At 42.9% G+C, this 22,432-nt stretch overlaps 1 protein-coding gene across 2 annotated transcripts in view; it reads left to right on the forward strand.

Moving 5' to 3' along the window:
- WWC3 (WWC family member 3) overlaps positions 1-22,432 on the forward strand; it is a 180,692-nt gene that overhangs the window by 22,868 nt on the left and 135,392 nt on the right. The window lies entirely within an intron of this gene.

Genomic DNA, 22,432 nt, shown 5'->3' on the forward strand with positions numbered 1-22,432 from the left:
TTCTTTATCTCTCTGTGTTATCCTCAGGAGAGTGATATCTTTCATGGTAACCTGGTTGAAATATGGGAATTTAATTAAGGGGACAGTCATAGGTGGCCATTCCTACTGAGCTGTTTGCCTGTGGCTGAAAAGAAATCCTTCCCTGCAGTTAGCCAAACGGTGGGGGGCAGGGGCGGGGTGGCACTGGTGCTGAGCTGTTCGTGTTTGGCTAGCAGGGATCTTCCCTGATGTCACACGGTTGGGGAAGGTTTAAAGCGATCATTGCAGAGAAAAGGATGTATATGTGGGGAGGGGGGCTTCATGCTGAGCTGTTCGGTTTGGCTAGCAGGGATCTTTCCTGATGCCAGCTGTGTGGTGAGGGAAGGGTTAAAGTGATCGTCCCAGAGAAAAGGATGGAGGGGAGTTAGTTTGGTTTCTGCTGCTGCACGTTAACACTAAAACCGCAGCCCTAAATGGACAGCTCAGCGGGTTTTGCTTGGTATGGGAAAGGAGGGAGCTGCTGTTATGAAGGTTGCAGAAGCTGAAAGACTATGGCTTACCATGGCTGCCTGCAAGCCGAATTCTGTTGCCTGTCGTGTTTGATCTCTAACACCAAAGCGACAGGCACTCAATAGAAGATGCAAAAAATGACCTTGTATCGAAATCACATGTGCTATGTAGTGTGAATAGTGTTGTTCACCATGAAAGAATATGCACATCGTTCTGTAAAATGTATCTTTTTAAATACTTTTCTCCCTTTTTTCCTCCCGCAGCTGCAAATGTTTCGAGCCTCCCTCCTCTGTCCCAAAGTCTATCTCAGATATGGAGGCGAAAAAAATGCACCCGCGCTGAAATGTTCTCTGAGCTCATGCAGGTGTCCTGCACTGAAAGAGCACAGCAGAAAGTGTGTAGGGACACAGTAGCACAGGACAGGAAAGCAGCAAATGAACGTGAGGAGAGGTGGCGGCAGGGGGATCGGAGGAGGCAGGATGCAACACTGGGGCTACTATGGGAACAGACAGACATGATCCAGCGTCTGGTGGAGGTTCAGGAATGTCAACTGGAGAGACTGCTGCTGCAGCCCCTGTTTAACTGCCCTCCCTCCTCCCCAAGTTCCATAGCCGCCTCCTCACCCAGGTGCCCAAGAATGTGTGGGTGGGAGGCTCCGGGCACCCAACCACTCCACCCCAGTTGACAGAAGGCTGTCATTCAACAAGTTTTGAAATGGCCTTTTCCTTCCCTCCTCCCACACCCCACCCGGGCTACCTTGTCAGTTCTCTTCTTATTTTTATAATCAATTAATAAAGAATACATGGTTTTTAAATGATAATGACTTTATTTCCAAGCTGTGATCGAAGGGTGGTGGGGGCGGTTGGCTTACAGGGAATTAGATTCAACCAAGGAGGCAGGTTTTCATCAAGGAAAAATAAATAACTGTCACCAGTTATGAAACTGGTTTTCAAAGCTTCTCTGATGCGTAGCACTTCCTGATGTGCTCTTCTAATGCCCTGGTGTCTGGCTGCGTGTAATCAGCGGCCAGGTGATTTGCCTCAACCGTCCACCCCACCATAAAGATCTCCCCCCCCTTACTCTCACAGAGATTGTGGAGCACACAGCAAGCAGCAATAGCAGTGGGGATATTGGTTGTGTTGAGGTTTGAACAAGTCAGTAAACTGCTCCAGCGACTCTTCAGATGTCCAAATGCACACTCTACCACCATTCTGCACTTGCTCAGCCTATAGTTGAACAGCTCCTTACTACTGTCCAGGGTGTCTGTGTACAGCTTCGTGAGCCAGGGCATTAAGGGGTAGGCTGGGTCCCCAAGGATAACTATAGGCACTTCAACATCCTCAACAGTTATTTTCTGGTCTGGGAAGTAAATCCCTTCCTGCAGCTGTTTTAAAGAGACCAGACTTCGTGAAGACGCGAGCATCATGAACCTTTCTTGGCTATCCCACGTTGATGTTGGTGAAGTGTCCCATGTGATCCACCAGTGCTTGCATCTCCATTGAAAAGTACTCCTTGTGGTTTATGTACTGACTGCCTTGATGGTCTCGTGCCAAGATAGGGATATGGGTTCTGTCTATCACCCCACCACAGTTAGGGAATCCCATTGCACCAAAGCCATCTACTATGACCTGCACATTTCCCAGAGTCACTACCTTTGGTAGCAGCAGCTCAGTGATTGCGTTGGCTATTTGCATGAAAGCAACCCCTACAGTAGATTTACTCACTCAAATTGATTTCCAACTGACTGGTAGCTGTCTGGCATTGCAAGCTTCCAGAGGGCTATTGCCACTTGCTTGTGAACTGTGAGGGCTGCTCTCATCTTGGTATTCTTGTGGTTCAGGGCAGGGGAAAGCAAGTCACAAAGTTCCATGAAAGTGCCCTTACGCATGTGAAAATTTCGGAGCGACTGGGAATCATCCCAGACCCGCAACACTATGCGATCCCACCAGTCTGTACTTGTTTCCTGGGCCCAGAGTCAGTGTTCCATGGCATGAACCTGCCCCCTTAACACCGTGATGTCCACATTGCTGGGGCCTGCTCTTTGAGAGAAGCCTCTGTCCATGTCCTCCTCATTCTTGTCACCGCGCTGCCATCACCTCCTCGCCTGTTTTTTCAGCTTCTGTTTCTGCATAAACTGCACGATAATGCGCAAGGTGTTTAAAATGCTCCTAACTGCTGCAGTGAGCTGAACGGACTCCATGCTTGCCGTGCTATGGCCTCTACTTGGGCAATCCAGGGAAAAGGGCGCAAAATGATTGTCTGCCGTTGCTTTCACAGAGGGAGGGTTGACTGATGACATTTACCCATAACCACCAGTGACAAATTTTTGGCCCCATCAGGCATTAGGTACTCCAACCCAGAATTCCAGTGGACAGTGGGGACTGTGGAATAGCTACCACAGTGCACTGCTTGGAATGTCGACGCTTGCCACGGTACTATGGATGCACTCTGTCGAATTAATGTGCTTAATGCAGACACATGCACTCGACTTCATACAATTTGTTCCCAAAAATCGACTTCTGTAAAATCGGAGTAATTTCATAGTGTAGACATACCCTAAGAGTAGTAAATATGACATGCATCATTTTTGTAAGACCAAGTTCTTGAAAAAAATTGAGTACCTCATAGGTGTGTAATTCTAATAGGGAAGATTTTGCTTAGATCCTTGACCCTGTGTTTTGGTTAGGCTTTATAAAATGTCTATATGTTAGCAAGCATGTTTAAAAAGTATATATGAGTATAAAAATTAGCTCTCTTATTTGAAAAACAAGTCAGACCTGTGCCTCAAGATCCAAGTGAAACTGCTGCTCAGTTGAGGCTCTAAGAAGGCATTTATATGGTGAAGAATGAATGGCATGCCTTCTCTAACTCCCACAGGCTGGTTATTTCCAAGGTATCAGACAGAGCTGTATATGTTGTGCGTGCTCTCTCCCCCCCTTCCTCCTGCCCGATATGAATGTTTCTCTCTCAGCAAACGCATAAAAAGCCCTTACCCCAATGGAGAGAGAGAGAGAGAGGGGAAAAAAAAAAGACAGAGGTAATTACACACTTTTCTTTTGTTCTCATTTACTGTGATGCATTTATGGGTTCTTTATGCTTTGTAAGTTTAGAGTTTTTTTAAATCATTGTTTTTTGAGTAGCATAGTTTGGAATTTCCTGTTCACATTTTACTACAATGGTTTGTTTAAAATGATAAACCACAGTCTTTTTCCTGACCTAAAACTAGATTAGCCTTGAATGATGAAAAGAAGTATAACAAATAAGGGGAATTGATTGTATTTGCTTTTACTACAATGGACTCAGTAATATCAAATACCATAAGTTGTGTTTCTTAAATATTTATGAATGCAAATAAACACAATTGTATGAACTGTCAGGTCTCCAAATTTATATTTCTTTGATTCTCCATGGCAGGCTGTTTTTAATGAGGACAGCTATTTTTAAAAAGTACTTTACCTGCCTATCGGGGCATGAAATTCAGGGTACAAGCAATTGTTTTCCTGCTTTCCCTTGTAACTATATTAAATGCAATAAAACTACTTAAACTTTGTATTCAAGTTGTAAAATGAAGCTTTTGAGTGTCAGGAAATGCCAAAATTGTGGATAGAAGATGCTTTGCTTTCCTGTACCCCTGGTGATTGCCTTGAATAAACATTAGGATGGTCTTTAATCATGTTAACCTATATTTTTTTTAAAATAATAAGGAAAAAATAAGTATAGCATCTTTTAATATATGCAATTCTGGTATACTTAAACCAATTTCTTTATCATAACATTACTAATATATGTACATGTGTTCTGGTCCCAAGATATGTGGAAAGTTACCTGATAAATTTATTTTCAGGTAATTTAGGCCTTCAGGCACTTGGTAACAAATACAGTTTCAGCTTGTTTTAAAATCTAAAAAATTGTTAAAGTAGTTTTTCTATACCATATATGGCATATACAAAATATGTGATGGTTTATCTGCACTTTTTTGGATTCACCTACCTAACTTGCTCATAGCTTTGCCACCCATGAATAATGTGACTATTGCAAACTCCTGGTGGTATAAACGTTCTAACGCATAATTGTGTATTTGTGTGTGTGTGTAAATATGTATGTAACAATACCGCGTGCACTCTAAGTGTATTAAATTTGCAAGCCATGATATTTGAAATTTTTAAAGATATGGATTCCATAGCTGATACCACACACAGGCATGTCACTACAAGAGTGTTACCAGTTAAAATGCTCAGCTGTTATGGTATTTCTAGCTCAGCATCTAGCTGTGTTCCACCCAGCAAATACTCACATAAATAGGACTTGTTATTGATTTATAAAGGAAATATTTAATGTATTTTTAAAGAAAATAGTTTTGGAAGGGAAAATATTTGGGTAACTTGCACATGAATGTCTAGGACAAGGTAGGAGGTGCACCGCAGAGCACTGGGTTGGATTTGACGTTTGGTTATATTCAGAGAATTCTGAAAGAATCATGTGACAGGAGTTAACGTAAAAAATGTTACTGTTTTTCACATCTATGTCTGTATTCTATACACTTTTTGCCTTTCGCCAGCTTTTAGTAAATGCAAATTTATTCTTAGTACACATGGTTAAAATCTTGACCACTTCTTTGCCTAAAACAGCAATCATAAGAAATATGCAATATTAGTGACTCTTCAAATTATGCTTCAGATTTAGAACTTTATGGTAGAGACTTTACTTTACTTTAAGCATACTGTTTTGCACTTACAAATATTGTCTCTAGAATTGAAAGGAAACATTTGAATTTTCTGTGTAAGCTTCTTGACTGCACTGGCTTGATTTCGATTTAATTTATGTGAAGTTTTTATTATTGGTAGTTATATGTAAAATGAAGTAGCCTTCTATTTAAATTGTACCACAGTTCTCTTTTTTTATTGGGGTTCTGGTGTTGCAGAGCAGCTTAAAAAAACTTGTTTGTCTTAGCGATTGGCTGAACAAGAAGTAGGACTGAGTGGACTTGTAGGCTCTAATGTTTTACATTGTTTTGAGTGCAGTTACGTAAACAAAATTCTACATTTTGTGATTGCACGTTCACTACAGAGATCGCACTACAATACTTGTATGAGGTGAATTGAAAAATACTATTTCTTTTGTTTCTTTTTTAAAGTTCAGATATTTGAAATAAAAAATAATGTAAAGTGAGAACAGTATACTTTCTATTCTGTGTTTTAATTGAAATCTATATACTTGAAAATGTAGAAAAACATCCACGAATATTTATAATAAATTTTAATTGGTACTCTATAATTGTTTACCAGTGCGATTAAAACTGGGATTAATAGCGATTAATTTTTTAAATAAATTAATTTGTTTTGAGTTGATCTCTGGAGTTAACTGTAATTAATTGAAGCTCTACTTTTTTTTATTTTAATTTTTTAAAAGTTGGGACATATGGTACTTTATCGTGTATGTATAGTCATACACCAGCACTGGTTAAGTGGATGTATCAACAATCTGACACACAGTAATGAATAAACACGTCGGCAATGCAAATTAATTCACTGTATAGTGGAGAACAGTCATTAAAGCACTTCTGAACTAACTTTAACGCCAGGAGCTTTGCAGTGCTGTAAGCATGTGAGTTCATGGAACTTATCACGCTAATGTAATAGTGAGCTTCAAAGAGTTTGGAAAGCTGGAGTCATTTTTCTGATTGACAAACAACAAATAAAAAAGAAGCTGCTGTGAAGAAAACCAATAGAAGACTGCATTGGTAAAATAGTATCCTGACGGTTTAAACAAATAGTTTGTTTCTAGTACACAATCAAAATTTGTAGCATATGAAATCATATGAATAAGTAGAGCAAAGAAATGTAGTTGCGTTTGCCATTAATGTGAAAGGATGCAAGAGTATAAATGACTTGAGGTGAAGGTGTATGTGTTTGGAAATATTTTTATGATCTTTTTGTTTTGGACATTGGTGTTAGCGAAAATTAAAACAGTATATATGTTCAAGACAAGGGAAGAATGTGGTGGGCTTGAGTAGAAAATGCAATGTGCCATACAGTTTATTAAAAATAGAGTTTTCATTGTTGTGGATTTTGAGGAGGCCCCCCTCCTCCAGGAGCGGGAGGGAGGAGGGAGCGGGAGAGAGAGAGCAGCTGTAAAGAATGCCTGGAACTATTTTATTTTTTTGGGAATAAGATTCTGATAATGCTAAATTCTGCTGGATAATCTTATTCCTATTTACTATTCTTTTTAATACTTAAGGACCGTATAAACATGAAACCAATTTCTGCACAAGCACAGGAATGGCATCTGTGTAACAATTGTCTCCTTCTAAAATTAATTTAACTATATGCAGTAGCTTTTTAAAATATTTCATATACTTAAGAACTATATAATAATCATCCTGATTCTGCATAAAATTGTTTTGACACCGTGAACAACATATTAAATTTTATCCTTTTTAAGAGTTCTAAGTTAACCCTGCTTGGCAGATTTTTCACTGCGAACTCTTCCTAGCTCCTAATTCAGTTGTTGACATTCTTTTTAAGTTTCTGAGCCACAGTAAATGTTAAATAGTACTTCTTTTCTGAGTTTGGTAGAGTTTTGAATCATGCAGACAATTTAGTCAATGGGAACTTGGCCTTTTGCATGATTCTTTACATTTCAAGACTGCATGGCATCACTGATGCCACTTCAAGAAGTGACATGTTGTGCAGACTGATGGTGACACAGTTGCTTGCACATTTAGTCTATATTCAAGTGTTATTACTAGGCTGTATACTTGCCAAAAAGGAGTGAAGATCAGTATTACACTCAGGAGTGTGTTGACTGATAGCTATAAACTCAGTGTAATATAATTGCTCCTTACATGGGAGAAAACATTTAATAGTCCCCATAAAAAAATAATTTAATACAAGGCTTAAGACATCTGCACCACACTGGTAAGAGGCCTTGTCTGATGAGTGGGGATAGAGAGGAGGGGCGGACTAAGCTATTGATTTCTGCAGAATTTCATCTTCCATTAAGAAGTTTCAGTTAGTTTCTAGAACACTGATAATGTACACTAGTGGTCTCCAACTGGTAGATCGTGATAGATTGGTCTTGGAGCCTCTGCCAGTTCATCGTGATCTCCGTCCGCTAAAAGTCTGGCAGTGCAGCAGGTCTAAGGCAGGCTCCCTGCCTGCCTTGGGCCCACACTGCTCCCGGAAGCAGCTGGCATGGCTCTGCAGGGGAGCAGGCAGCTCTGTATGCTACCACTGCCCCCAACCCAGCGCTGAGTCTGCAGATCCCATTGGCCAGGAACTGTGGCCAATCGGAGCTGTGGGGGCAGCGTTTGTGGCTGGCTGGGGACAGCAGGTGTCCGTGCGCTGTCCATTCCCACAAGCGCTGCCCCATGGCTCCCATTGGGCGCAGTTCCTGGCCAATGGGAGCTGTGGAGTCAGCACTGGGGTTGGGGTAGTGGTGGAGTACAGAGCTGCCTGTCCGCCTGCAGAGCCATGCCAGCTGCTTCCGGGAGCGGTATGGGCCCAGGGCAGGAAGGGAGCCTGCTTTAGCCCCTCTATGCCACCAACCAGCAGCTGCCTGTAGTAAGCGCTTCCCGGCTGGAGCCTACACCTCACTCCCCCTGCCCCCCCCGCACCCCAGCCCAGATCCCTCTCCTGCACACAAACTCCCTCCTAGACCCCACAACCCTTCCGCACGACAAGCCCCTGCCCTGAGCCCACACTCCACACCCAAACTCCCTCCTAAAGCTTGCTCCCCTCATCCCCTCCAGCACTTTAGCCCCTTGCCCCAGCCCAGAGCCCCCTCCTGCACCCAAACTCCCTCCCAGACCCCGCACCGCCTCCTGCACCTTAACCCCCTGCCATGAGTCTGCACCCAAACTCCCTCAGAGAGCTTGCACCCCTCACTCCAACCCTCTGCCCCAGTCTGGAGCTCCCTCCTGCAGTCCGAAATCCTCGGCTCCCTGCACAGCCTGCACCCCCTGCCACACCCAACTCCCTGCCTCAGCCCAGTGAAAGTGAGTGTGTGGAGGGGGGGAGAGCGAGCATGGGCGGGGCCTAGGATAAGGGATGGGATAGATCCTGGATTGATTTTAAGTTAAAAAAGTGATCCTGTGTGTAGAAAGTTTGGAGACCACTGGTGTATACAGATGGGTGTGAAGTCAAGCTCCTTAACTCAAGGGTTTTATAATCTGTGTAGACAACATATGGAGGAGGATTGGATGCAGTGATATTCAGTTTTATTGAATGGTGATTAAGTATTGTTAGCTACCCAGTTTGTAATCCCTGTGACTCCAAAGATAACCTGGGTTTGGGGCGGGGGGAGGGAACAGTTCTCTTGGGGGAAGAAACTAAAGCACACACAGGCGTATAATATGACGATTTGGTTTGTCAGTAGTGGCCCAATTCAGCTCTCATTTAAGTCAGTGGCAGTCTTTTGAAGAACTCTCATGGACCTTAATGATGCAGGATCAGACTTTCAAATACCAGCGTGAGCTGGGTACACGCACAGGTACCAATGCACTGCTGTCTTCTTGACTCTGCAGACATGACTCCAGTGCCTGTGTTACTCCTTCAGCTATCTGAAGCAGTGCCAAAGGGAAATTAATAAAATGCTGGTGAATTTCAGTAATGCTATTTAAAACCTTGTGAACAAGAACCCTGTGGATTAAATCTGCAGGTACCTGGGAAGGCTGTAAGCAGCAGCCTATGTGGGCAATTTGTGCTTATGGGAAAACAGGACCTGAAAAAGGAGGGGGGAAAGAGGATGATAGAGAAGAGCCACCTATTTTGGCAGTAGCAGGGTGGTGGGAAAGGGTCAGCATAACAGAGAAACCCTCTGCTCCTTAGACAATCATTAGGTTGTGGAGTGAGCACAGGGGGAAGAGTGAGTGCTACACTTTCAACTAAACTGTGTGGGAGGCTTCAAAATTTATTTAATAGATATCTCAATGTTTATAAAAATAACAGAACTCAAGCAGTGTACAGGGACAGTAGGTAGACAAGAATCATAACCCCATTAGAATAATAAGATATCAGGGTTGGAAGGGACCTCAGGAGGTCATCTAGTCCAACCCCCTGCTGAAAGCAGGACCAATCCCCAACTAAATCATCCCAGCCAGGGCTTTGCCAAGCTTGACCTCAAAAACCTCTAAGGAAGGAGATTCCATCACCTGCCGAGGTAACCCATTCCAGTGCTTCACCACCCTCCTAGTGGGGAAAAAAAAGTTTTTCCTAATATCCAACCTAAACCTCCCCACTGCAACTCAAGACCATTACTCCTTGTTCTGTCATGTGCTACCACTGAGAACAGTCTAGATCCATCCTCTTTGGAACCCCCTTTCAGGTAGTTGAAAGCAGCTATCAAATCCCCCCTCATTCTTCTCTTCTGCAGACTAAACAATCCCAATCCCCTCAGCCTCTCCTCATAAGTCATGTGCTCCAGCCCCCCTAATCATTTTTGTTGCCGTCCGCTGGACTCTTTCCAATTTTTCCACATCCTTCTTGTAGTGTGGGGCCCAAAACTGGATACAGTACTCCAGATGAGGCCTCACCAATGCTGAATATAGGGGAATGATCACGTCCCTTGATCTGCTGGCAATGCTCCTACTTATTCAGCCCAAAATGTCGTTAGCCTTCTTGGCGACAAGGGCACACTGTTGACTCATATCCAGCTTCTCGTCCATGGTAACCCCTAGGTCCTTTTCTGCAGAACTGCTGCCTAGCTACTCGGTCCCTAGTCTGTAGCAGTGCATGGGATTCTTCCATCTTAAGTGCAGGACTCTGCACTTGTCCTTGTTGAGTCTCATCAGATATCTTTTCGCACAATCCTCTAATTTGTCTAGGTCCCTCTGTATCCTATTACTATTCTCCAGTGTATCTACCACTCCTCCCAGTTTTATGTCATCTGCAAACTGGCTGAGGGTGCAGTCCATGCCATCCTCCAGATCATTAATGAAGATATTGAACAAAATCTGCCCCAAGACCAACCCTTGGGGCACTCTGCTTGATACCGGCTGCCAACTAGACATGGAGCCATTGATCACTACCCGTTGAGCCTGATGATCTAGCCAGCTTTCTATCCACCTTATAGTCCATTCATCTAGTGCATACTACTTCGACTTGATGGCAAAAATACTGTGGGAGACCATATCAAAAGCTTTGCTAAAGTCAAGGAATAACACGGCCGCTGCTTTTCCCCTCATCCACAGAGCCAGTTATCTCGTCATAGAAGGCAGTTAGGTTAGTCAGGCTTGCCCTTGGTGAATCCATGCTGACTGTTCCTGATCACTTTCCTCTCCTCTAAGTGCTTCAGAATTGATTCCTTGAAGACCTGCTCCATGATTTTTCCAGGGACTGAGGTAAGGCTGGCTGGTCTGTAGTTCTCCAGATCCTCCTCCTTCCCCTTTTTAAAGATAGGCACTACATTAGTCCTTTTCCAGTCATTCGGGATCCCCGCGATTGTCAAAGATAATGGCCAATGGCTCTGCAATAACATCTACCAACTCCTTTACCACCCTCGGATGCAGTGCGTCCGGCCCCATCAACTTGTGCTTGTCCAGCTTTTCCAAATAGTCCTGAACCACTTCTTTCTCCACAGAAGGCTGGTCACCTCCTCCCCATACAGTGCTGCCCAGTGTGGTAATGTGGGAGTTGACCTTGTTTGTGAAGGCAGAGGCGCAAAAAGCATTGAATACATTAGCTTTTTCCTCATCCTCTGTCACTAGGTTGCCTCCCCCATTCAGTAAGGGGCCCACACTTTCCTTGCAACAAAAAGATGGTCTAACATATCTGAAGAAACCCTTCTTGTTACTCTTAACATCCCTTGCTAGCTGCAACTCCAAGTGTGTTTTGAACTTCCTGATTTCACTCCTGCATGCCTGAGCAATACTTCTATACTCCTCCCTGGTCATTTGTCCAAGCTTCCACTTCTTGTAAGCTGCTTTTTTGTGTTTAAGATCAGCAAGGATTTCACTGTTAAGCCAAGCTGGTTGCCTCCCATTTTTACTGTTCTTTCTACACATCAGGATGGTTTGTTCCTGCAACCTTAATAAGGATTCTTTAAAATACAGCCAACTCCCCGGACTCCTTTCCCCCTCATGTTGTTCTCTCAGGGGATCCTGCCCATCAGTTCCCTGAGGAAGTCAACATCTGCTTTTCTGAAGTTCAGGGTCTGTATTTTGCTGTTCTCCTTTCTTCGTTTTGTCAGGATCCTGAACTCGACCATCTCATGGTTACTGCCTCCCAGGTTCCCATCCATTTTTTTTGTCCCCTTCTAATTCTTCCCTGTTTGTGAGCAGCAGGTCAAGAAGAGCTCTGCCCCTTGTTGTTTCCTCCAGCACTTACACCAGGAAATTGTCCCCTTCACTTTCCAAAAACTTCCTGGATTGTCTGCACTGCTGTACTGCTCTACCAGTAGATATTGGGGTGATTGAAGTCTCCCATGAGAACCAGGGTTTGTGATCTAGTAACTTCTGTTACTCACACTTCTAAACGTAATCCAGAGAGTCTTGTGTTTTTCCTGCAGTTTCATACTGGCGCTCTGAGCAGTCATGCTGCTCTCTTACATATAATGTAACTCCTCCCCTTTTCTGCCCTACCTGTCCTTCCTGAACAGTTTATATCCATCCATGACAGTACTCCATTCATGAGTTATCTCACGAAGTCTCTGTTGTTCCAATCATATCATAATTCCTTGACTGCCAAGACTTCCAGTTCTCCCTGCTTGTTTCTCAGACTTCTTGCATTTGTGTACAGGCACTTAAGATAACGCTCTGATTGTCCCGCTTTCTCGGTCTGAGACAGGAGTCCTCCCCTCTTGCACGCTCCTGCTCATGCTTCCTCTTGGTATCCCACTTACCTCAGGGCTTTGGTCTCCTTTCCCCGGTGAACCTAGTTTAAAGTCCTCCTCACTAGGTTAGCCAGCCTGCTTGGAGAGGTGCTCTTCCCTCTCTTCGTTAGGTGGAGTCCGTCTCTTTCTAGCAGTCCTTCTTTTTGGAACACTATCAGATGGTCAAAGAATCGAAAGCCTTCTCTCCGACACCACCTGCAGAGCCAATCGTTGACTTCCACGAGTTGACAGTCTTTTCCCTGCACAGGGAGGATGGATGAGAACACCACTTGCAGCTCAAACTCCTTTATCCTTCTTCCCAGAGCCATGTAGTCTGCAGTGATCCGCTCAGGGTCATTCTTGGCAGTATCACTGGTGCCCACGTGGAGAAGCAGGAAGGGGTAGCAATCTGAGGGCTTGATGAGTCTTGGCAGTCTCTCCGTCACGTCGTGAATCCTAGTCCTGGCAAGCCGCACGCTTCTCGGTTTTCCCAGTCAGGATGGCAGATAGATGACTCAGTCCCCCTTAGGAGGGAGTCCCCAACCACCACCATCACCCGCCATCCCCTCTTGGGAGTGGTGGTTGTGGAACCCCCATCCCTAGGACAGTGCATCTCATGCCTTCAATCGATGGAGTCTCCTGCTCCCTTCCCTAAGATGTGTCATCTAGTCCACTCTCCGCATTAGTACCTGTGGCGAGAACATGAGAACATTATCCTTGGATCTTTCTGGCATGCCGTTTACACCCTTTCCCCTCCTGCTTATTCCACCACAAGGGAGGAAGATTACTCCTCCCACCCCCCTTCATTTCTCCTTTGAATTCAGACTCCTTTTGCTGGACTGCTGCAGCATTGCACATTGCCTCCAGTTTACTCTGCGTTCATCTGAGAGAACAACGCTCTGCTCTAAGCTTTTAAGCCTGCAGATTTCTTCTCATGAACTGCTGGGAGCTTGACTTAACTGGATTTTAAGTAATCAGGAACTGTTGACCTACAACTGCCTCGTCTCAAATTTTGCTGTACAGTCCTTGAGACTGGCTCACCTATCTTGCTTAGCTCTAAGATGGTCAAAATTGCAGTGAGAGACAGAGAGAGAGGGCTGGTCTACACTATGGGGTGTGTGTGAGATATCTAAGTTACGCAACGTCAGCTGCATGAATAACGTAGCTGAAGTTGATATACTTAGATCTGCTTATCACGGTGACTTCGCTGTGGTGTGTCGATGGGAGACATTCTCCCATCAATTCCCCTTGCACTCCTTGTTGAGGTGGGGTACCGGAATTGACACTGTAGTGATCGGTGGTCAATTTATCACATCTGTAGTAGACTTTATAAATCAACCCCCACTGGATCGATCACTGCCTGTCGATCTGGCTCATGGTGTAGACAAGCCCAGACCCACAGAAAATATTTTGTAGCCTAGTAGAAGGTGCACTGATTTGGTAGCAAGGAGAAATGAGTTCAACTCTTGACTCTTCTATTGACTGTTAAGGGTTCTGAAGCGCGCAGAATAGTTATTGAGCAAGGCTTTGTGTCCCTCCCTCTGAGTCAGGCAATCATATTATCTAGGTTGTACAACTGAAAAAAAGAACAGGTCACTTCGAGCAGAGCTGGATTGAACTGAGCTCTCTAATACGGCAGACCCCAGTCTCCTGTACTTAGCCACTCTGTCTTTCAGAGTAAATCTCTTGGCTGTTTTGTTTGTAAGTACCAGCCTCCTTGGAAACAAAGTTTTGTTTCCTTCCTCCCCCTGCTTTCCTTATTAATCCTACACACTAACTGGGGGTTATAATACTACTGACATATGCTAGATTGATTGCCATTTTTTTAAGCAGGCATAAGAAAGTTAAGGAAACAAAAACAACCACCCTTAAATATCTTTTATTATAATTTTCTTATTTCTTATGCTATATTAAAATGTAGATCTTGTCCCGACCAAGGGGTGAAGTGGGAGATGTAGTCTTTAATTACATGATCACATACACTTTTTTTCCACAGAACCCATGCCACAGCAGGATCTGGATCTTTAGACCTAGAGCACAGACCTCTACCACTTGAGTTAGTGGAATACATGATGGCAGTAGCAGGCTGTTGTTCTCTGTGTATCAGTCGCATGAAAGGGAGAAGAGACACAAGTTTTCACTGGGTTTCAGAATTATTTGCTGAGAGCTGAGGAATGTGGAGACTGAGGACTCAGGTTCAATTCCAGGTTTTATAGGGCAGTGTTCTCTAGTGCCTATCCCTCTGTCCTGTCCCCCTTCCCAAGGCTTTCTCTCCCTCTGTCCTATCCTCACCCTGTGCCCTCCCTTTGCTCTTACTCATCTCCTGCTCCTGCCTCTCCTCCCTTTTTGTGCCGATATACCACTTCCCCCCCACCCCCACCCCTTGGCTCTAACTTACTCCAGGACTGCGTGGTTGAGAGTGAGAGAGCTGCAACTGGCTCGCCACAACTCCCCATTCTGCTCCGAGTGCTGCTTCGACATCACAGGGAATCAAAGTCTGTGTATCAGTAGTGAAAATGACCTTCGCATATGCTTTCTCCGACCACGAAGGAATGCTTAAATGTACAAAAATAAGCCAATGTTGAAGAACACCTAACAGATTTTTGGGGGGTGAGGGTGAAGAGGTGATTTCATAATTAAAATTGCCCCTATTCCAGACCTTCTAAGAGAGCTGCAGAACTTGGAGAGAAATGCTAATAAGATGCCATTTATTATTAATAATAATACAAAGCATATAAAATCAGTTTATTTAATTATACATGGAAGTATGGCTGTAACATGCCTCTTTTTCAAACACAAACATGGGAAGTTGACAAACCAGATAAACTTTCTCAGAGCATTGGAATTAAAGGGAAATAATCTTAGGAAACGGAAATATCTATTTTTAACTTTCTTAATCGTATTTGTTTTTTGAGGGGAGGAGGAGGAGGAGAAGGAGGACCCTTATCTAGTGTTGAAGGATTTGATGAACAGAGCTTCAATTAGTATGTTACCTGTGTAAATTCTCTCTCCATTGATAGAAGTGACGGGATTTGTCTCTTGTTCTGTGGTGAACTGTTTTTTTTTTCACCAGCAGCAATTGCCTTCTGTTCTCTAGCTGCTGGGTTCTGGTGTTCGTTACTTGTAGATGTGCAGTATCATGTAATTTTGCAGTCAAGATCACAGTGTGTCTTCAGTTTATACTGTGGTCCTGTTGTAAATTCCTGGAGCAACAAGAGATACTATATTTCCAAAAAGCAGTGCAAATTTTAAACTTCTTATATGGTTATTTTTGCAAACTCACTTTATTATTTTTAGGTGTCTAATCCAGGGATAGGCAACCTATGGCACACGTGCCGAAGGCGGCACGTGAGCTGATTTTCAGTGGTACTCACGCTGTCCGGGTCCAGGCCACTGGTTCGGGGGGCTCTGCATTTTAATTTAATTTTAAATTAAGCATCTTAAACATTTTAAAAACCTTATTTACTTGACATACAACAATAGTTGAGTTATATGTTATAGACTTATAGAAAGAGATCTTCTAAAAACATTCAAATGTATTACTGGCACGCAAAACTTTAAATTGGAGTGAATAAATGAAGACTTCGTACACCACTTCTGAAAGGTTGCTGACCCTTGGTCTAATCCTTTCACAATTATTTTAAGAGGACTCTGCTATTTTATCAGATAGAGTTGGCTGCAGTGCAAAGCAAATGTTAAATAGCTCTGTTGTTTTAGCTGATTGTTTTTCTTTTGCTTTTTGAGTGCACTGGAATTTTATACTCTTAATACATATTGCTGTTGGTACCATTTTATTCATGTTAAAGGGCTTCATCAGTGTGTAACTATTTGTATTTATGCATTTTTTTCTAATAGATCTATTTCTTTACTATACCATAGTTATGCAGGTTTCACTTCAGTGTTTCTGTTACCTAAAGCAAGTTCCTATTTTCCCACTGGTCTTTGTTCATTAAAAATGCCTTGTTTGGTCAGCATTCCTGAATGGAACATTTTCACAGAAGATACTTAATTCTGTGACTATACTCCACGTAAGAGTGAAGTTATGAGCAACTGTTCTATTGCTTTCTCTAAAGGACTAAATTGCAATAGCTTTCTTTAAATTTAAATAGAAAGTATTGTGAAACTACTGGCAGCACTTAAGATTATAAGGTTTGGTACCTTTATTGTTATCGCTGAAAAATATATGATGACTATTAAGCTTGGTAACTAAACCTAAAGTAGTAATCACTGTATATGCAGCATGGTTATATGCATGTTTGGCATTCAGGAGCAAGTTGGAGCTTTATAGGCATATATGCGTAGGGACTACACACATTTATTGGGAGGTATTGAAGAACTGAAAAACAAGCAGTAAGTTTTCTGAGAACTAGGAGGATGAGTGAAAGAGAATGCTGGCTGATATGAGGGGAAAGCTGTTTAGGGTTTGTGAGAGGTCCTTGTATCTTAAGATTTGCAGGGGCAGCCCACATCTGGGAGACCTGTTTTATGAAGCTTTATAATAATATTTGTATGTATTTTGTAGTGTACCTAGAGATTTTAGATACATAAAACATAATTTGCAAGTAATATCAACTACTTTGAAGTAAAAATTGACATATCATAAAGGGATAAACACAAATTACATGTCCCTTTGAGGTCAGAGAAAAGACTGTGGTGATATGGAAAAGAAAATGTGCCCATGCTGCAGAAAATATGTTGAAGTTTTTTTTTCTTCTGTTCTGAAATATCTAGATGACTATTGAGTTCTAAAACAAATTGTGTATCACTTTTTTACATTACTTTTACTTATTGTAATTTCCATGAGAGACTATTACATTTATGAACTTACTGTGAGAGGAACCTGTTCTGCATATTGAGGGTATAATGGGTTTGTATTCTTGTTTTTGGAGTACAGCAATAAGTGATATTTCAAGTAATCTGTATAAATATATTAGCTAGAAAGCTTGGCTCACATAATAGCTTACAAAAGAGTAAGAATGAAGTCTCTGAGGCTCTATGATAAAGTAGTCGATTATTTTTTGTCAAGGTATAGTTAAGGTCCAGACTTCAGAGAAAATAATAACAATAATAATAATAATGAGGATAATAAGTAAATAAAAAGTGTTCAGGGTCCATTCAAAAGCATCTGGTGGTCCATATTTGGCCCACGGTCTGCCTGTTGACTACCCTTGGTTTGAGATCAGAGGCTCTAAGAGCTGAGTGAGACAGTGCTGGCTTGAGATTTTAATATTACTTTTAACCAGAGAATTGTCTAGGTGCGGTGTATTTGTCTTCAATTTTTTATTTTACGTTTTTCATGCTAAATTTGTTTGTAATTAGGATGAGTGTGAAGCCCTGGCATGCATGTATTTTTGGCACCACTTACAAATCACTCTGTGATGAAATTTGAAAAGAATGTCCTCCTGAGAATACATTTTTCAACCATTGTTGTTTTCTGCTTAGTTTAAATTAATTTACTTTTTCCTCCCATTGTTAGCTCCTTGATTTCATTTTATAACCCTTTATAACTTAGTTCTGTAACTTTTTTAAAATAAGTTTTATCTTCCATAAGACTCAGACTGGATAAGGTTCAAGGTCAAGTAGTACTTTACCGGGAAGTCTTAGGGTGAACACTTCTGACTGGAAGTAGCACTTACTGTTGGGAATAGTCTTATTGTGAATGTGAATATTCCCAGTCATAAGCTTTCTGCAGGAACAGGGCTTTATCAAGAAAATATTAAGGGCAAGTTACTGTGCAGCAGCTGGGATGTGAATCTACAGCACACCAGCTTGCTGCAGCAACTTCTGGAATGGATACTGCTATAGCGTATTGAAATTCCTGGCCTGTGCTTTGGCTTATTAGTATCTGAAAGCATAGTATGCCAAACTACGCTCTGGGACTTCCAGGGTGCTCTAGCAGTATCCACACCAGAAGTTTCAGTGGCAAACTGGTATGTTGTAGATTCATGCTGTGGTTTGCTGCATAGTGACTAGCTGTGTAGATGGGCCCTAAGCCCCTGAATTTCTTTCTTATGCCTGGTCTACACTAAAAGGTTAGGTCATCCCAACTGCACTGCTCAGTGGTGTGAAAAATCCACACCCGTGAGTGACATAGTTAAGATGACCTAACCCCCAGTGTAGACAGCACTTGGTCAACATAAGAATTCTTCCGTCCACCTAGCTGCCACCTCTTGGGGAAGTGGATTACCTATGCTGATGGGAGAATCCCTGTGTATTTTAAATGACTGAGGTCTGTTTCTAATCTTCTTTGACTTCATCTCCAGGGAGACTTAAGAGCTAGCCGCAACTAGCTATTACATTTTTAAACATGACTTGTCCCAAATTATTACTCTAGATGCTAAATCCTGTTTAACATCCTGTTACTGTGTGTTAGTTAAGTTTTTCTAACATGATGTATTCTTCCAGCATACAAAAGGCGTTTCTTAGATTGATGCCAGTTGTAGACCACAGCAGGTTATAACGGTATATCTCTAGTGCAAGCCTCTAGTCAAAAGCACTGTACATCTTCACCTTCTCATGCACAGTCAGTCAGTCCAGTCTCTTTTCAAAGGTTATTTCACTTTTATCAGTTGACAAATGGCCAAAGTGATTTTGAACCTTGTTATGAAATCCTTTCACAAAAGTATTTCACAGCATCATTTATGAAAGAATGCTGATCAAAAACCTCATCATCCTTGTCCTTTTCCCTTTTTCTGGTATATGGAACTAAAGCACAACTTCTTGATCTGGCTGCCTGTAGGAGGAATGCTGATAAACTTAGAGGAGAAGAAAAAAAATCTAGTTGCTCTTTGAGTAGTGACCCTAAGGATATTCCACTTCAAGTGTGCATGCACCTCTCAAGCTCTTCATTGTAGATGTTTCTGCTGGCAGTGCCTGTTCGGCCTTATGCCTACTTATGCTTGACGCCGAGGTTATGGGGTGAACTGTCCTTAGTTCCTTCTCTATTATCTCAGCCTGAGAGAGAGAGAACTCTGGCATGTCTGCCTTGAACATGCCTCAGCTATTTCGTGTTCTTCTGATAGTTAAGTTTTGTTAGTGTAATTCAGGGGTTGGCAACCTCTGGCACGCGGCTCGCCAGGGTAAGCACTCTGGCGGGCCTGGCCAGTTTGTTTACGTGCCACGTCTGCAGGTTTGATCGATCGATCGCGGCTCCCACTGGCCACGGTTTGCTGTCCTAGGCCAATGGGAGCTGCGGGAAGTGGCGCGGGCCAAGGGATGTGCTGGCCGTGGCTTCCCGTGGCCCCCATTGGCCTGGAGCAGCGAACCAGTGGGAGCCACGATCGGCCGAACCTGTAGTGTCGTTAGTTGTCAGTAATAGTTATCGTTACTTAGTAAGTGTTACTACTGAGAGGCTAAGGTGTGTGGTTTTTTTGGGGTTTTTGGGTGTTTTGTTTTTTCTTCTATTTTTCCTTGGGGAGCCATTTCTTCCTGGCATGGCATGCCTGGCTCATCAGGCTTCAAACACTGCCTCTCCTGCTGACAGGCTATACCTGTGAGTGATGGCCACTCTAAATGTGTCCGTTGTTTGGGAGAGTCTTGTGTCTCCCAGAATTGCAGTTTCTGCCTATCCCCTAAATCAGGGGCAAAGAACAGGGGGATTCAGTTCAAACTGTTAATGATGGAGTGCTCAATTTGACCAGTATCTGAGTCAGATCAGGAGACCCCCCCACATACATCTTCTCTCCAGACAGATCCAGCAGCTCTTCCACGTAGTGCAGCCTTCCCTAAAAAGAAGGCAAAGGTAGGGGGTCATTGGAGAGTTCCCAAAAAGAGGTGTACGGGCTGTCAACTGAAGGGACCCGCTGCAAAAAAGCCCAAGCTCAAGCCCCATGCAAGATCTTCGATCTATGATCTCAGAAGCTTCAGTTGGGGGGAGGGATAGCTCAGTGGTTTGAGCATTGGCCTGTTAAACCCAGGGTTACGAGTTCAATCCTTGAGGGGGCCATTTAGGGAACTGGTGTGAAATCTGTCTGGGGATTGGTCCTGCTTTGGACTAGATGACCTCCTGAGGTCCCTTCCAACCCTGATATTCTATGATTCAGTGGCCAAGTCTCTGGCCCCATGTATTAACTTCTCAAGGTACTCTTGAGTCGAAGGACTCCTTCTCTGGTACTGGCGGAGTGGGAAAGTCCCTGAGGTTGCAGGAGACACATGACTCTGACAGGGCTTCAGTACCCTCTACCAGGAACAAAGAGGGTGAGCATAACCACCACTGTTAATACCATCAACTTTAGTTACTGTGCCAGTGCCAGTTCTCTACTCTGTACTGCAAGAGTTTAGATATATGAGAGGTCTGTCCATAACAGATGAGCTAGAATCCCCACTCCTCATGAGTACTGAACATCTTTTGGTACTAAGATCTCAATCCTCAGACTGCTATTGTCCCCCACTACCACAGGCCTCTCTGTCTTTTTCTATGGGAGTTCCTCCATTGGACACTGTTGAGGAGAATGCAGTTGATCTCTTTTATTTCAGTCCAGGGTTTCCCTACATATCCTGTCAGAAACTCATTCTTTGATAGTCATCGGGAAGATCACAGAAGTCACCTAGAGTGGTAGAACCAACTCTGTATGCCATCCCTACGTCTGTATAGGAGTCCCCAGTGTCCACACTGGGATCCCTGGGCTGTTTACTGACAGCAGTTCTCCAAATGACTGGTACTGTGTCAGAGAGAGATTAGGATTGTTCAGTCCTTTCCTCCCCACCAAGCTCCCCCCACAGGAGATGTCTGAGGAATAGGACGCTAGGGCGGATAAAGAGGCTGCCCTTTAAATACCCATCTCATCCTTGTGTCCAGATAAAGCAGTTAGGTCTCCACCACTTTTCATGGTATGTTCTCAAATAGAACAGCTCATAAAGAATGCTGATACTTTCACAATAGAAAATAAGGTGTTAATGAATTATCCTTTTGAGAAACCAGTCCCGGGGAAGGCAAATCCACAAAGCTGCTGGAACAACACTGTAAGTGGACCAGTTCCCAGTTTCATGAACTGCTGTGAATAACAGAGCTATATATATTTGCCTGTTTGTTTAGTTTGACTTTCGCTTACTTGCATGTGAATATGCAAGTGTGTGTAAGTATAATATAGTTTAGCCTGCTATTTTGAATAATGTATTAATATTGAATCTTTACAGTAACAAGTTTTAAATCTATTTGTATCTTAAATAGATTTTTGCCTTTCTCTAAAGAATTGCTATAAATATGATTTGACTTAAAGCACAGCTAACATTTACAAGATTTTGCACACGTTAGTTTTTTTTAGTGATGCACCTGAGCTGACAAGTTCAGATTCCAAACCCCTATTCAAAATTTCATAGTGTATCAGTCTGGCCTTTTGATTGGGGCCTGCTACATAATTTTTCATTATTGGACTCATAGCTAGTATTTAGCATTTGGCCAACTAGCAATTTTTTGCATTTACAATGAAATTGCACAAAGAAGTATTTATAATAATAATACTGTAACCAATCCCGCTGAGAGTGTTGTGGTATACCTTTCCTCTCGATATTTGGTAGGCTTTTCTGGGTACCATGAGCTTGACTGTAAACGTAGGCACTCGCTGTTTTAGACTTTATCTAAACTATGCAGCTTTTAGTGACACAGCTGTGCCGCTAAAGCCATTTCACTAAAGTCACATATTATAGCTCCTATTTGTCAGCAGGAGAGAGCTCTCCCATCAACCAAAAAACTTACACCCCCAACAAGCAGCGGTAGCTTTGTCCTGCCGACAAAGCGCTGTATGCACCAGTGCTTTTCCTCGACAAAACTTTTGTATTCAGGATGTGTGTTTTCTTAACACCTCTGAATGACAAAAGTTTTGTTGTTCACTTGCCAGTGTAGACGCAGCCTTTGGCTCTTCAGACAGTAGTGCTTGGGAGGCTCCCAGAAACATTCACAGATTCTGAGTAACACAAGAATGTTTTACTAGGGCTGGCAAAATAGAGGTGCAAACACCATAGGTACAATTGCTTTTCTTATAACAGAAAAAATCAAACCAAGAGTTCCTAACCTATTACCTAATGACAGTCCTGTACAGAGGTGTATAAGTAAGAATTTCAACTCCTCCACACACCATTCTTCTGCCTGCAACATGCTGTCCTGTATTCTTTTTTGCTGGCCTTCTGTCAGTAATAT

The sequence above is a fragment of the Gopherus evgoodei genome, chromosome 1 (genome assembly GCF_007399415.2).
Source record: "Gopherus evgoodei ecotype Sinaloan lineage chromosome 1, rGopEvg1_v1.p, whole genome shotgun sequence".
NCBI classification, from domain to species: Eukaryota; Metazoa; Chordata; order Testudines; family Testudinidae; genus Gopherus; species Gopherus evgoodei.